The following is a 16,798-nucleotide window of genomic DNA, read 5'->3' as shown; positions in this document are numbered from 1 at the left end:
TGATTGATGATATGTTGGGTATGCGATAGATTTATAGGATTATCCAGTAGTTGCTGATATGCGTTAGACTGGTAGATCTGTAGGACTACCTGTGATTACTGACTGTATAATTATGTGTCTGTTGAATATGTATATTACCTGTTATATGTCGACATCTTCCAATCTTTATGATATTGGACCCGGTATACTCTGATTTTGAATAATACTTTTGAAACAATGGTTTTGTAAACATTTTATGGATGAAATGGGTGGTTTTTGAAAATTTAAAATTTTTATGATTTTTGGGATGTTACAAGTTGGTATCATAGCCTTGGTTTCAGAGAATTAGGTGAGCATTCGTGTGAATCCAGAATCAAACAAGGGAACTGTAAAAGTTTCTAAAATGGTTTTCAAATGTAACCAAAGAAGGATGCGATGTGTACGATCAGTCGGATCAAGAAAGTATACCGCAAGTTACCCACACTGTTATTTGATATTATGTTTATGATATAACAACATGCTAGTGATAGGCTAGTGATCTTCATGAATTGCATGATAGAATTGCTCGGTATATGATACCTGATAGCCTAGGGTTATTTCTTGTATGAAATTGACATCATTATTGTCTTGCTTAGTGTATGCATCATAGTTGTACATAACTAAGGTTTTATAACCTGAGAACGTTTGGCTTATGCTTATTTCCAGTTCCTTGTTTGGTTGTGGGCTTAGGTTAGAATCAAGTATTCGACTGTTTATAGGATCCAGTGTTATGTATGATTAGCATACACGAGTGCTGCAGGGTTGGTGGAAGTTTCATGGATGAGTAGGTGTATGAGCAGCCAGCCAGATGAGGAGTTTTTCACCACTCTCGATAGAGTGGGGATAGCATGTATGTGTATCCTAGTTTTATCTATTTTGGTGGGTGTGATGATCCTTGAGACAAATACGGGTAGGTGTGGAAGGTATTATGGGCCCATACTACTGAAAGCATAGGACCCATACGCGTAGCAAGGAAGTCACACCCCCAAGAGTTTAGACTCGTCTCATGATCGTATCTATATATATATATATATATATATATATATATATATATATATATATATATATATATATATATATATATATATATATATATATTATGGCATTTTTGATATATTCTGGATTATTTTAGTATGGTCTTCATGAGAGGATCGAGTTCCAGGTTGGAGTGAGTGCCGAGGATAGGCCAAGGATGACTGATGATCAGATTCTGGAGATCATCGCCACTGATGTAGTTGCTGCTGTCTGTGGGTCTATGCTAGAGATGTTTGGGTCTATCAAGATTGCCATGATTGAGTTGTTTGATGATCGCTACGATGCTCTTACTGTGGTTGTCGTTGCTACAGCTACCAAATATGTTGCTACTGTAGGTATTCGAGGGGAGGGAGTCATCCAGTACCGGGACTTCGACAATATGAAACCCCCAGTCTTCGATGGCGTTCATGATCTGATTGTAGTGATGATGTCGCTATCTGATGTGGAGGGTTGTTTCTTCACATGTTCTTGCCTTGCTGATTAGAAGGTCAAGTGTGCCCTGAACATTCTCTGGTCAGGGGCGAAATATTGGTGGAGATTGGTGAATGGATCATATACTCTTGAGCAGAGGGCTATTGTGACTTGGCAGAAGTTCTTTGAGATGTTTCGCATGAGATATGTCCCATCGGTGGAGAGGGAGAGGTTGCTTCTAGACTATCTTGAATTTTGAGGTAAGGGACTGAGACGATGACCGAGATCATCAAGATGTTTACCAAGAGGGCTTTTTTCTGCCTTGAGTTTTCTGCATCTAAGAAGGCTCATATGACTCAGTACTTGAGCATGCTCAAGAAGGATATCGACCGGTTTGTTTCCACCCAGCGCTTTGGTAATCTTGTTGAGCTACAAGAAGCCACGGGGAGGCGGGAGATTGAGATAAAGCTCCTGGTGAGGGAGATGAGGCAGGCTCTTGTGCAGTCACAGCCTGCAACAAAGCAGTTTAAGCCTGCTGATTCGAGATTTGGAGGACAGAGGGGTCGTACTTATGGAAAGTGTGGCAAGGTTCATGATGGTGTTTGTCTATCTTCATCTGGATGCCACAAATGTGCCAAGAAGGCGCATTATGCCAAGGATTGTCGACAGCAGGCCCGTATACCGAGCGCCAAGATTTATTATCATTATGAACAGGTGTGGCATATGAAGGCCTAGTGCCCATTGCTTGCAGTTAGTCCGGTGTAGGCTCCAGCTCCAACCACTTTGAGGATCACTGATGGATGCCAGGGTAGGGCAGATCCCCCGAGGGCTCGAGGTCGTGCTTTCTAGCTCACTACAGAGGAGGCCAGAGCGGCACCATATGTCAGTACAGGTATGTTTAATTATTATCATGTCAGTTATTTTATTATATGCTTATGTTTATGTCTCTTCTAGGTGCCTTCTTAGTGAATTCCTTGCATGCTCTTGTACTTTTTGACTCGGGTGTGAGTCGGTCCTTTGTATCTCAGTCTTTTAGTAGGGGTTTCAATATGACACTTGGATAGTTGGGGTGTCCATTGTGGGTTTCTATCGCCAACAAACATGGGATATCTACATCGAGTGTTTACCATGGTCATGTATTGGAGATTTTTTGGGTGACTTATCCGACTGATCTTATTCATATCCCCATAGGGGATGTGGGCATGATAGTAGGGATTAATGGGATGAGCAGGTTTGGTGCTATGATTGACTACAAGGGTCAACAGGTGCTAGTTCGAACCCGAAGTGAAGGAGAACTAGTTATTTTTGGAGAAGGCACTAGAATCGGGTCAGTCTTTTGTTTGGTTGTGAGGGCTCGACAATATATTCAGCATGGTTGTGTGGGTTATCTTCCGTATGTGGTGGATACTTGAGCTGGGAAGCAGGTATTGGTTTCAGATGTGCATGTTATTAGAGAGTTCATTGATGTGTTTCCGGAGGAGTTACCTGGCGTGCCCCCCGAGAGGTAGGTTGAGTTCATGATTGATTTGTTCCCCGGTAAGGCTCTGATTGCCAAGGCGTCGTACCAAATATCACCTCCTAAGATGAAGGGGTTGTCTATGACATCCCCATATTTCTCGTCCAGAAAAGACCGATTTAATTTATGCTTTTTAAAATAAAATCAGAGAAATCTTTTTATTAGATATTGCGGAATTGGTCCCCAAACAAAATATGATAAAAGTTTATCAAAACCCTTCATTAAGAAGGTATATGTTTTCCATATATATATCAAAACCTCGGGATGTCATGTTCCGATACAGATCAAAAGCATAAACAAGACATTATAAGCCTTTCAACAGTTATTTACAACTACTGGCCTATAATCCAAAAATCTCTTGTCGTTCTCCGACTATGCTCGGGGTCCACTACTTGTAACATAAAAAGCTGAGTGGGTCAAGCTTGGGAGCCTGGTGAGCATATAGGGTTTTTCAACCCACAATAATAATATACTTATTAAGTTCACCAATCAACAATAACCCTGATTACCCATTCCTGTTGTCCTCACTTTATGTCCCTAAACACCTATCACAAGGGACCTAGCCTAAGGATTATCATCGGGATGGACACTACTGCTAAGGCGATTCCTCAGCAATAAATGTCCTAAAGGCAACCATGTGGGGGATGGAGTACATCTGGTGAGCACACAGTTCAAATAAACACACAGTTCGAATAAACACCTACAGGTTGCTAGCCTGCTAGTGTTCCACTGGACTATCTAGAAAGTCCGTGGTCGTCATCTATACTCCGCTAGATGACTAGATCATCAATATCATCTATAACGAGGCCTTTCATTATTTCATTTTATCATACAACAACTATCATATCTACCCATGTTCTACCCAACACATTTTGTAGATAAAAAGCATATACAATTTAAAACTTGTATAAAACATCAATTCAACAGTCATCTCGAATAAACAATTAGCATATTTACACATAACACGTATTTCAAGGTAAATACTTCATATCTATGTGTAAATTGAAAGTAACTACACACTCACATATTTTGGTGAAAATCGGGCAGCAATTCGTTTCCTAAAACGATCATTTCTAATAAAACCGGGAGTTTTATTGAGAAACCGGGCTCTATGAAAGGTCGGGCTTCGAAACCGAAAAGATAAATTTTCCGGGCTTCTCGGGCGCTTCGTGGGGTATTCCGGGCTTTAAAATTGATACCGGGGCTTTGCGGGATGTTAAGATGAAGAAAATATGGGTTTAGGGGTTAAAAGTGACAAAATTCCAAAAGTAATCGGGAACCCTCACAGGTACCCTTCTATTTATAGGGTCCGAAATTCTGATCCAAGGGCTGAGAAGTCTCCTGTTCCGACGGCTAAGAAGGCTCGTAGGGGGTTGGCTCGGACATGGCTCGCACATGCGAGGGCTCGCTGGCGGCTTTTAAGTGGACCGCGGCTTACTGGCGCACCTACGAGGCGCGGAGCTAGGCTATGCGAGGCTCGGACACACGCGGTAGCAGGGCGAAGCTTCGGCTGGGGAGCTGGCTGCTTCGGATTGGGCCTCCTCCTCGGTCGAATCAGAAGAGGACACGTGGCTCGCATGACTCAGCAGCCTCGGTGACTCAGCAGCCTGATGACTCAGCAGGACACGTGTCACATTCTAAGCGAGGGTGACGTGGCAAAGTGTGACTATGCGAAATTTCACGGTTTTCGCGCCAAAACTTCTAAAATCCATAACTTTCGCATACGAGCTCCGTTTTTTACGTTCTTTATATGCACGCGTAGCTAAAATTACGCTCTACAACTTCCGTTTAGACTTCGTCGGCTAATTTTGAATTTAAATTTTATATTATTATTTTTAACAGACCGGGACAGGAAATCTGTTAAATATTCATAACTTTTTCATCCAACGTCCGTTTTCGTCAGACTTTTTACCGTTGTGCTCCTAATGACGAGACCTTCAATTCTCGTTTAGGTTGTGTCAGCTAAAAATCGCTCGATCTAAAATTCAAGTTTTTAGCTGTCTACTGCTACGCTGAAACTTCGAAAAATCATAACTTCCTCATACGAAGTCAGATTTGGGCGTTCTTTTTATCGAAGTTCTCGGTTTAACGAATACAACGACCTTCGTTTAGATTACTAAGGCTAAAAAGTAGTTTATCGAAAACTCACTTTTTACGACATTCAGCACCGTGCCGGTTTTGTCGCGAAACTTCAACAGGTCATAACTTCTTCGTTATAACTCGGATTTTGGTATTCTTTATATCCCCAAAATCCTTGTTTCGACCACTACAACTTTATGTAAAGATATCGGGCTTATCTCACACTTTAATTTTGATGCTTATTTTTATTCTTAATTAACTAAGCCCAAATAATTAAGCATAAAACACATAATTCCTTTTTCATTTCTTCAAAATGAGTTACAAAGGTTAACCTAGACTATCAACTCAATATAAATGCCTAGGCTAGAAACACGAGTGTTACAATTCTCTCCCTTTAGGATGATTCCATCCCCAGAATCACATATCACCAAACAACTGCGGGTAGCAACTCATCATGTCACTCTCCGTTTCCCAAGTGAGATTTGGTCGATTCGTATGTTTCCAACGCACAAGCACTAAATCGACCATCTTGCGTCGCAACTTCATAGTCTTACGGTCAACGATTGCCTCAGGTTCTTCGATCAACCTCTTGTTTTCATCCAACCTTAACTCAGAAATCGGAATTATGTCGGGCACATCTCCTGTGAACTTTCTCAAGTAACACACATGAAAGGTGTTATGAATACCCTCTAGTTCTTCCGGTAACTCTAGCTTGTAAGCTTGATTCCCGATTCTCCGAAGAACTTTAAATGGTCCAATAAACCTTGGACTTAACTTCCCTCTCTTACCAAATCTTATAAGTCCCTTCCACGGCGAGACTTTAAGTAAAACCGAATCTCCAACATTGAAGGATATCGGTTGTCTTTTCTTGTCAGCATTACTCTTTTGTCGATCTTGAGCAGCTAACATCCTTTCCCTTATCACTTTCAACTTTTCGGCAGTCTGATGGACTATTTCAGGTCCCATAAACTACTTTTCCTCAGCTTCCAGCCAACATGATGGCATTCGACACTTTTCCCCATACAAAGCGTGATAAGGTGCCATCTTAATGCTTGAGTGGAAACTATTATTATAGGAGAATTCTACTAAAGGTAAGTGTTCATCCCAGTTACCTTGGAATTCTAAGGTACATGCTCTCAGCATATCCTCCAATGTTTGAATCGTTCGCTCGCTCTGACCATCGGTTTGCGGATGGTAAGCTGTACTCAAACACAACTTAGTACCCAATTCCTCTTGTAGACTCCTCCAAAACCTTGAGGTAAAACGGCTATCATGATCGGAGACAATCGTTAACGGAACACCATGAAGCCTCACAATTTCCTTCACGTAAGAATTCGCAAGTTTATCCATAGACCATTTCTCTTTGGCCGCTATGAAATGCGCACTCTTAGTGAAGCGATCAACGAACACCCAAATCATGTCGTGACCATTCCTTGTTCTGGGTAGTTTAGTCACAAAATCCATGGTGATGTCTTCCCATTTACCCATGGGTAGGGGTAAAGGTTCTAAACTCCCATACGGTTTCTGATGTTGTGCCTTAACCCTAGCACAAGTTACACACTCGGCCACATACTTAGCAACATCGAGCTTCATCGTCGGCCACCAATAATAGGGTTTTAGATCCCTATACATTTTCGTAATGCCGGGATGACTCGAGTACATGGTCTTGTGAGCTTCTTCCATCAGAAGATCTCTTATTCCGCCCGTCTTAGGTACCCAAATTCTATCTTGAAATACCTTCAACCCTTGATTGTTTGTACCAAACACTAACGTTTTGCCCAAACGTTCTTCCTTTCGGTCATTTTTCTCTAAAGCTTCTTTATACTTTCCACAATTGTTGAGACAACTTCAATTCTCAACGCTCCTGGCCTTTTCTTTTCAAGGTTTACCTTCCGACTGAGAGCATCAGCAACCACATTTGCTTTACCAGGGTGGTAAAGTATTTCACAGTCGTAGTCCTTAAGTAACTCTAGCCAGCGTCGTTGCCTCATGTTCAATTCCTTCTGATTAAAGAGATATTGGAGACTCTTATGATCAGTGAAAAGTTTACACTTGGTGCCATAAAGATAATGCCTCCATATCTTCCAGGCAAATACTACCGCTGCCAACTCCAGATCATGAGTAGGGTAGTTGTTTTCATGTTCCTTCAATTGCCTCGATGCATACGCGATCACTTTATCCCTTTGGGTCAGAACACAACCTAACCCAACTCCAGATGCATCGCTATAAACTGCAAAGTCATCAACTCCTTCAGGAAATGAAAGAATCGGTGCTTCACACAATCTCTTCTTCAACTTCTCAAAGGCTTCCTTATGCTTCTAATTTCAAGCATAAGTGGCTCCTTTGTGGGTCAAAGCTATTAATGGGGTAGCAATCGAAGAAAAGCCTTGGATAAACCTTCGGTAATATCCAGCTAATCCTAAAATGCTTCGAATCTTCGTAGGGCTTTTTGGTTGTTCCCACTTCATTATAGCTTCAATCTTTGCTGGGTCGACCATTATCCCTTCTTGGTTAACCACATGACCTAAAAATTGGACTTCTTGAATCCAAAATTCACACTTGGAGAACTTTGCATACAACTTCTCCTTTTTCAGGACTTCTAGCACTTCATGCAGACGCTTTTCATGCTCCTGCTTGCTTTTCGAATAAATCAAGAAATCATCTATGAGTACTATCACGGATTTATCTAAGAATGGTTTACAAACCCTATTCATCAAATCCATGAAAGCTGCTGGCGCATTGGTTAGTCTGAACGACATAACCAAAAATTCATAGTGTCCATATCTCGTTCTAAAAGCAGTCTTTTCGATGTCCTGCTCTCTCACCTTTAGTTGATGGTATCCCGACCTAAGATCGATCTTCGAGAAATAGTTCGAACCCTGTAACTGGTCGAACAAGTCATCGATCCTTGGCAACGGGTACTTGTTCTTTATCGTCACATTGTTCAGCTCTCTGTAATCGATGCACATTCTCATGCTTCCGTCTTTCTTCTTTACAAATAACACAGGGGCTCCCCAGGGTGATGAACTAGGTCGAATGAAACCCTTGTCCAATAACTCCTGAAGTTGTGTCATAAGTTCCTTCATTTCGGTTGGCGCTAATCGATAAGGTGCTTTCGCTATCGGCGTCGTTCCTGGTAACAAGTCGATACGAAATTCTACTTGTCGATCAGGGGGCAATCCGGGAAGATCTTCGGGAAAGACTTCCGGATAATCACACACCACCGGAATATTCTGCACCTCCTTCTTTTCCATCTTGGCATCGATCACGAACGCTAGATATGATGTACATCCCTTGGCCAAACACTTTCTGGCTTTCATTAAGGAAATGATTCCAGAGTTTACTCTGCGTTTGTCTCCATACACCATAAACGACTCTTTCCCTGGCGGGTTTACTTTAACTATCTTCTTTCTACATAGTATTTCTGCATCATTGGCGCTAAGCCAATCCATTCCTAAAACTATGTCGAATCCACTTAACTCGATAGGCAATAATTCCTCTTGGAACTTATTCCCATCGAAGTCAATGAGGATGTTTTTCATACGATGGCTAACATGTACAAACTTGCCACTAGCAATTTCGACTAATAAGGCATTAACTAACCTATCTACAGGCAAAGCTAGCTTTCTACCAAATTCATGCGATATAAAGGAGTAATTGGCTCCAGAATCAAACAAAATTTAGGCAGGCAATTCGTTTACGAGAAAGGTACCTGAAGCGACATCGGCTTCTTCTTTCGCAGCTTCGAGCGTCATCTGGAAGGCTCTCGCCTTCGGCTTTCGTGGTATGTTGGGTTTTCCCGCATCTTTCTTCTTTGGGCAATCCTTAGCAATATGCCCTTCTTCACGGCACTCGTAGCACACCCTCTTGTTGGTGGTGCACTCATTGGCATAGTGCCCCGTTTTGCCACACTTGTAGCAGGTTACTTCCTCGCCACATTTTCCCGAGTGCTTCTTCTTGCACTTCTTGCACCATTTAAATTTATTTCCTCCCCTGAACTTCTTTAAACCGAACTTGATCTTTTTGCAGGGTTTAGCAGACCCTTCAAATTTACTCTTCTCGCCAACCTCGACTTTGCTGGCAGCTCTTCCCTTAATCATGTCCTCCACAGACTTGGCAGCCCAGATAGCTGCCTCCAAAGTAAGTGCCTGACGTACAGACATCGCGTACTCCCATGGAAGTCCCTTTGCGTACCTGTCTATTTTTGCCAACTCATCTGGGACAATACGCAAAGCAAACTCCATTTTGTCTGTGAAGTTATTCGTATATTCGTCAACGGTCATACTCCCCTTCTGCAACGTTAGAAATTGGTTTTCTAACTCAAGTATGTTTTGGGCCGAGCAATAGTTGCGCTTGAAGTGCACCAAAAACTCTGCCCAAGTTAATTGCAGTGGCTCATTAGGGCTTAGGGTTTTCCCCAAAGTGCTCCACCAACGAGCAGCATTACCCCTGAACTGACGTACTGCAAACGTAGTTTGTAACTTGTCTTGGCAATCACAAGTCATGAAAGCCAACTCCATTTCCGAGATCCAGTCCATTACTCCGACAGGATCTTCTTTTCCATTGAAGGTCGATGGCTTGCAAGTCATAAAGTCCTTATACTTGCACCCATTTCTCTCCATTCTACCCTCGTGGTTATTCCTCCCAACCACAAGCGGTTCACTATGACCAACCGATCTACTATTGTTCCCTTCTTCAGATCGATCGTCATTTAGTTCATGTTGTTCAACAGGAACTGAAGGTTCATCCCTGTCGTTCAGCAACATTTGCCTCAATTCCTCCTTCTGTTCAGCCAACATGCTCTGAATCATGGTTCGTACTCCAGCCATGGTGATGGGTTCAAGTTCAGCTCCTACTATAGGCACATGTTCCACCACTTGAGGTTGAGGTTGTTGGTTTCTGTTTGCATTTCCAGCTCCACTCCGAGTTCTTGCCATTACAATCTATATACCGAATAAGGCGAATTTTAGGTCTTTATCCTTGCTAGACATGTCAATTCCCTTATCACTCCGAAACGTTTACATGTTAGTTCTAATCTCGTATTCATACGCTTAGAATCCTACACACATAAGGTTTCCAGATCCGGTCGGCAACAGACCATAGATCTGAACAAATAATGGCACACATGGCAAACACATAGCATTTAGCAGATAAGGGCATTTTAGGCATCTTCCCTAAAATAAACTAGTGCTCGTGTCTAAAATATGGTAGACACTCATCTCACAATCATCACTTAGCATTCTAAGTTCAAGTCTAGAAATTCTACAATTTCTAAGTTCGCTTAAACTAATGCTCTGATACCAACTGTGACATCCCCATATTTCTCGGCCAGAAAAGACCGATTTAATTTATGCTTTTTAAAATAAAATCAGAGAAATCTTTTTATAAGATATTGCGGAATTGATCCCCAAACAAAATATGATAAAAGTTTATCAAAACCCTTCATTAAGAAGGTATATGTTTTCCATATATATATCAAAACCTCGGGATGTCATGTTCCGATACAGATCAAAAGCATAAACAAGACATTATAAGCCTTTCAACAGTTATCTACAACTACTGGCCTATAATCCAAAAATCTCTTGTCGTTCTCCGACTATGCTCGGGGTCCACTACCTGTAACAAAAAAAGATGAGTGGGTCAGGCTTGGGAGCCTGGTGAGCATATAGGGTTTTTCAACCCACAATAATAATATACTTATTAAGTTCACCAATCAACAATAACCCTGATTACCCATTCCCGTTGTCCTCACTTTATGTCCCTAAACACCTATCACAAGGGACCTAGCCTAAGGATTATCATCGGGATGGACACTACTGCTAAGGAGATTCCTCAGCAATAAATGTCCTAAAGGCAACCATGTGGGGGATGGAGTACATCTGGTGAGCACACAGTTCAAATAAACACACAGTTCGAATAAACACCTACAGGTTGCTAGCCTGCTAGTGTTCCACTGGACTATCTAGAAAGTCCGTGGTCGTCATCTATACTCCGCTAGATGACTAGATCATCAATATCATCTATAACGAGGCCTCTCATTATTTCAATTTATCACACAGCAACTATTATATCTACCCATGTTCTACCCAACACATTTTGTAGATAAAAGGCATATACAATTTAAAACTTGTATAAAACATCAATTCAACAGTCACCTCGAATAAACAATTAGCATATTTACACATAACACGTATTTCAAGGTAAATACTTCATATGTATGTGTAAATTGAAAGTAACTACACACTCACATATTTTGGTGAAAATCGGGCAGCAATTTGTTTCCTAAAACGATTGTTTCTAATAAAACCGGGAGTTTTATTGAGAAATCGGGCTATGCGAAAGGTCGGGCTTCGAAACCGAAAAGATAAATTTTTCGGGCTTCTCGGGCGCTTCGTGGGGTATTCCGGGCTTTACAATTGATACCGGGGCTTTGCGGGATGTTAAGATGAAGAAAATATGGGTTTAGGGGTTAAAAGTGACAAAATTCCAAAAGTAACCGGGAACCCTCGCAGGTACCCTTCTATTTATAGGGTCCGAAATTCTGATCCAAGGGCTGAGAAGTCTCCTGATCCGACGGCTAAGAAAGCTCGCAGGGGGGTGGCTCGGACATGGCTCGCACATGCGAGGGCTCGATGGCGGCTTCTAAGTGGACCGCGGCTTACTGGCGCACCTGCGAGGCTCGGACACACGCGGCAGCAGGGCGAAGCTTCGGCTGGGGAGCTGGCTGCTTCGGATTGGGCCTCCTCCTCGGTCGAATCAGAAGAGGACACGTGGCTCGCATGACTCAGCAGCCTCGGTGACTCAGCAGCCTGATGACTCAGCAGGACACGTGTCACATTCTAAGCGAGGGTGACGTGGCAAAGTGTGACTATGCGAAATTTCTCGGTTTTCGCGCCAAAACTTATAAAATCCATAACTTTCGCATACGAGCTCCGTTTTTGACGTTCTTTGTATGCACGCGTAGCTAAAATTACGCTCTACAACTTCCGTTTAGACTTCGTCGGCTAATTTTGAATTTAAATTTTATATTATTATTTTTAACAGACCGGGACAGGAAATCTGTTAAAAATTCATAACTTTTTCATCCGACGTCCGTTTTCGTCAGACTTTTTACCGTTGTGCTCCTAATGATGAGACCTTCAATTCTCGTTTAGGTTGTGTCGGCCTAAAATCGTTCGGTCTAAAATTCGAGTTTTTAGTTGTCTACTACTACGCTGAAACTTCGAAAAATCATAACTTTCTCATACGAAGTCAGATTTGGGCGTTCTTTTTATCGAACTTCTCGGTTTAATGAATACTACGACTTTCGTTTAGATTACTAAGGCTAAAAAGTAGTTTATCGAAAAACTCACTTTTTACGACATTTAGCACCATGTCGGTTTTGTTGCGAAACTTCGACAGGTCATAACTTCTTCGTTATAACTCGGATTTTGGTATTCTTTATAACCCCAAAATCCTTGTTTCAACCACTACAACTTTATGTAAAGATATCGGGCTTATCTCACACTTTAATTTTGACGCTTATTTTCATTCTTAATTAATTAAGCCCCAATAATTAAGCATAAAACACATAATTCACATAATTCCTTTTTCATTTCTTCAAAATGAGTTACAAAGGTTAACCTAGACTATCAACTCAATATAAATGCCTAGGCTAGAAACACGAGTGTTACATTGTCCTCTCAGGTTCAGGAGCTGTTAGGAAAGCAGTATATTCAGCCGAGCAGTTCGCCATGGGGAGCACCGATTTTGTTCGTCAAGAAGAGGGATGGTTCTCACTAAATGTGCATTAATTATTCGGAGTTGAAAAAGTTAATGGTGAAGAACTGTTATCCACTACTGCAGATTGATGACCTATTTGATTAGTTGTAGGGTGAAACTTAGTTCTCCAAGATCATTTTGAGTTCAGGTTATCATCAGATGAGGGTTAGAGAGGAGGACGTAGAAAAGAACACATTTCAGACTCGTTATGGTCATTACAAGTTCATGGTGATTCCATTTGGGCTCACCAATGCGCCTATGGCATTTATGGATTTGATGAATCGGGTGTATAGGTCGATGCTCGATTGATCAGTCATTGTCTTCATTGATGATATCTTGGTGTGTTCCAAGACCAGGGGGCAGCATGAGGAGCACCTTCGAGAGCTTCTAGGAGTCTTGAGGCGAGGAAAACTATATACCAAGCTCTCAATGTGTGAGTTTTGGTTACGAGAGGTCCAGTTCTTGGGGCGTCTCAGTAACCAGGATCCGATTTTGTTCGATCCGGCCAAGATCTTGGTTGTGATGCAGTGAGAGGTTCCAAAGCCTCATTCGGAGATCAGGAGTTTCTTGGGTCTAGTAGGATATTATTGGATATTTATTCAGGACTTCTCCAAGATTGCGATACCCCTTACTCGTCTAACGAGGAAGGGCGTGGATTTCTGTTAGGTCTCTGAGCAGCAAGCTGCATTCGAATCATTGAGACAGAAGTTGTGTGAGGCTCCAGTTTTGACCCTCCCTAAGGGTGTTGAGGATTTTGTCGTATATTGTGATGCATCCATTACTGTTTTGGGGGTGGTGCTTATGCAACAAGGGAGAGTTATTGTTTATCCTTCTTGGAAGTTGAAGCCGCATGAGGGTTGTTATCTGACTCATGATTTGGTGTTGGGAGCAATGGTGTTCGCTCTCAAGATTTGACGAAATTATTTATATAGGGTCCAATATACTATCTACATGGATCACAAAAGTTTGAGATATCTAATGGATCAGCCGAATCTGGATATGAGGCATCATAGATGGCTTGACATGGTCAAGGATTATGATTGTAGTGTTTTGTGTCATCCCGGGAAAGCAAATGTGATCATTGATGCTTTGAGCTGCAAGACGGCTAGTTCTACTGCTTAGAGTCTATGTACGAGGATATCGATTGATTCTCCACTTCTTGATTTGATTAGGTAGGCTCAGGCCGTGGGATTCAAGAAGGAGAATTATAAGCAGGAGAGACTTAGGGGTGAGATTGGAAGGTTTGCTATTGACATTCAGGAGTTATTGACCCGATATGGAAGGGTTTGGATTCCAAATTGTGGTGGGATCATGCAGACTGTGCTGGAGGAGGCGCACAAGTCCAGGTTCTCGATACACCCTAGAGCCACCAAGATGTATTGGAATTTGAGACTTAGTTACTAGTGGTCGTGCATGAAGAGAGAGAGAGAGAGAGAGAGAGAGAGAGAAAGAGAAAGAGAAAGAGAGATAGTATGGTATGTCGAGAGGTGCTTGACATGTCAGATGGTCAAGGCCGAGCATCAGAGGCCGCATGACAAGTTGAATCCATTGGAGGTTCCCATGTGGAAACAGGAACTTATTTCTATGTTCATCACCAAGTTACCTCGGATGGCTAAGGGATTCGACGTGATATGCGTTATTGTGGATCATCTGAACAAGAGTGCTCACTTTCAAGCCATTCAAGAGAGTTCTTCAACCAAGAAATTAGCTGACTTGTTCGTACACGAGATTGTTTGTCGGCATGGTATTCCAATCTCCATTGTATCTGATCGATATTTCCAGTTCATATCTCGTTTTTTATAGAAGTTCCATGAGGAACTAGGTACCAGGCTGCAGCTTAGCACTTCTTATCATCCACAGACCAATGGTCAGAGTGAGAGAATCATTTAAACACTTAAGGATATGTTTAGAGCCTATGTCATAGACTTCGGTGGGACTTGGGACTCCTACCTTCCCTTAGATGAGTTTTCTTACAACAATAGTTATCAATCCAACATTGGTGCACCGCTAGAGCTTCTTTATAGGAGGAAGTGTCGAACCCCAATTTGTTGGGGAGAGGTTGGTCATAGAGTCATAGGGAGGACTGAGGTAGTCCTTCTGTCGACATAGCTCATTTGTAACATCCATAAAATTCAAGCCAATTTTAAATTTTTTCAAACATTCAACAAAACGATCATTTATTACAAAACGTTTTCAAAATAGTTTAATATCAGAGTATCCCAGTAATCGAAAGCATAAAATGCGAGGAGGTGACGATCAAGCCTTCGCTATCTCGCGATCATCTAAAGTACCTGAAACCAAAACCAAAAGTGTAAACCCAAAGCTTAGTGACTTCCCTCAAAATACCATCGCCATACAAACCATAACCATATCATAACAAACAGCATGCACATAGAGTCTACAGTATGATTGGACCTCCTACACTGGGCCCTCCGTCTATCTGGCCCACTCTCAGAACCTTCAGCATGTCTGGACTGCCTCTTCAGGCCTTCAGCCTGTCTGGACCGTTCTTTGGGCCTTTGGCCTGACTGATATGCCACATTGGACCTGTAGTCTATTTGAGCTGCCCTAGGTATGTTGGCCTTCAATACAAAGCAGGTCCGCCTCAACCCAACCCCAAACATACATTCAACACATAGATAACAAATGCTAGCATGTACAAACAATCAAACCGATCTAACAGATCAGTAATCATGTGTCACACCCCCAAACCAGAATGGCGGAATCGTTCGAGGGCGGTTGACTTCATGTAGTATCGAAACAGTTGAATACATAGTAAAGAAAGCAAACACAACCAACATATATATAATTGAAAAAGTCACATCGTTTGTAGGTATTACATGTTCCAAAATATCAATTACAATATGTTGTCAAAATGAAAATAAACTAACGCCGCAGCGTCCCTTCTTCAAAAGAAGTAGTTTACCTGTATTACTGAATCCCTGAGAAATACAAGTAGTATTTGAAAGAGTAGGTCAGCATTTAAGCTGGTGAGCTCATAAGAATTTAGTGACAATGTTTGAATAAAATCAAATGAAATTTGTTTGTAGATGTTCGAAAAACTCCTAGAAAATCCGATATTTCCTACTAGTATAAAAGTAGTCTTCCTCAAAGACTCGACTATTTTGAAGGTTTGCCTTTAGAAATCCAATGTCCATTCATAAGTGTGTGGTAGTTTAAATGTTCCAAAACTGAAATGCAATCGTGTTTTTCATGCCTAGAGTAGTAGATTTGTGTAAGTATAAAATCGCTAAAGCATTTTATAACCCTGTAAATCAATAAGTTCTTGATACTCCATGTGAGTTTTATAACCATACTAATGACCCAGACTGCCTGTAACAACGTTCTTCAAGCGTTGAAATGTTATGACGTTTGTCACCCCAGGCTTGCCGGCCTAGCTGTAGCTAACAGCTCAGGTGCGGGATTTTCAATCTCGTATAGATCTATACTCAAGTACTACAAGGGATTATGGTATATAATACAGGACTTAAAATGCATACTCGAAAGTACGTGAAATGTCTCACAAAACTTAGTATAAAACAGATTTACGTATGAAAATATCCATTTGTTCGTGTATATGAAAGTATTTCCTTGTTATAGTATTCGTTAGTATATAAATGTTCATGATTTTCTCGTAAACTATACCTATTATAGTTTCTCAAAATGTGTGTTTCATTTGTATAGTAAACCCTAGTGTAATGCTCACTTGTTATGAAAAGTATAACATTTAAAGTGACATAAATGATCACATATACTTAAAGTATAAATAAAGTGTTTGATTTCATGTATACATATATAAACATGTTTTATTTCCAAAAGACAAGATGTTATCGAGAATATATATTGCATACGAAAGTTCCTATGTAGTAGTTATGAATCACATATGATTCACTTGATAAAAAGAGTATATAGTGAAACTTTATGTTACATACGATATTAACCGTGTGTTTACTTGTATTCCCCCCCCCCCCCCCCCCC

This window comes from Lactuca sativa, chromosome 2 (assembly GCF_002870075.4).
Source record: "Lactuca sativa cultivar Salinas chromosome 2, Lsat_Salinas_v11, whole genome shotgun sequence".
Taxonomy (NCBI): domain Eukaryota; kingdom Viridiplantae; phylum Streptophyta; class Magnoliopsida; order Asterales; family Asteraceae; genus Lactuca; species Lactuca sativa.
Note: the sequence above shows the minus strand (reverse complement) of the source record.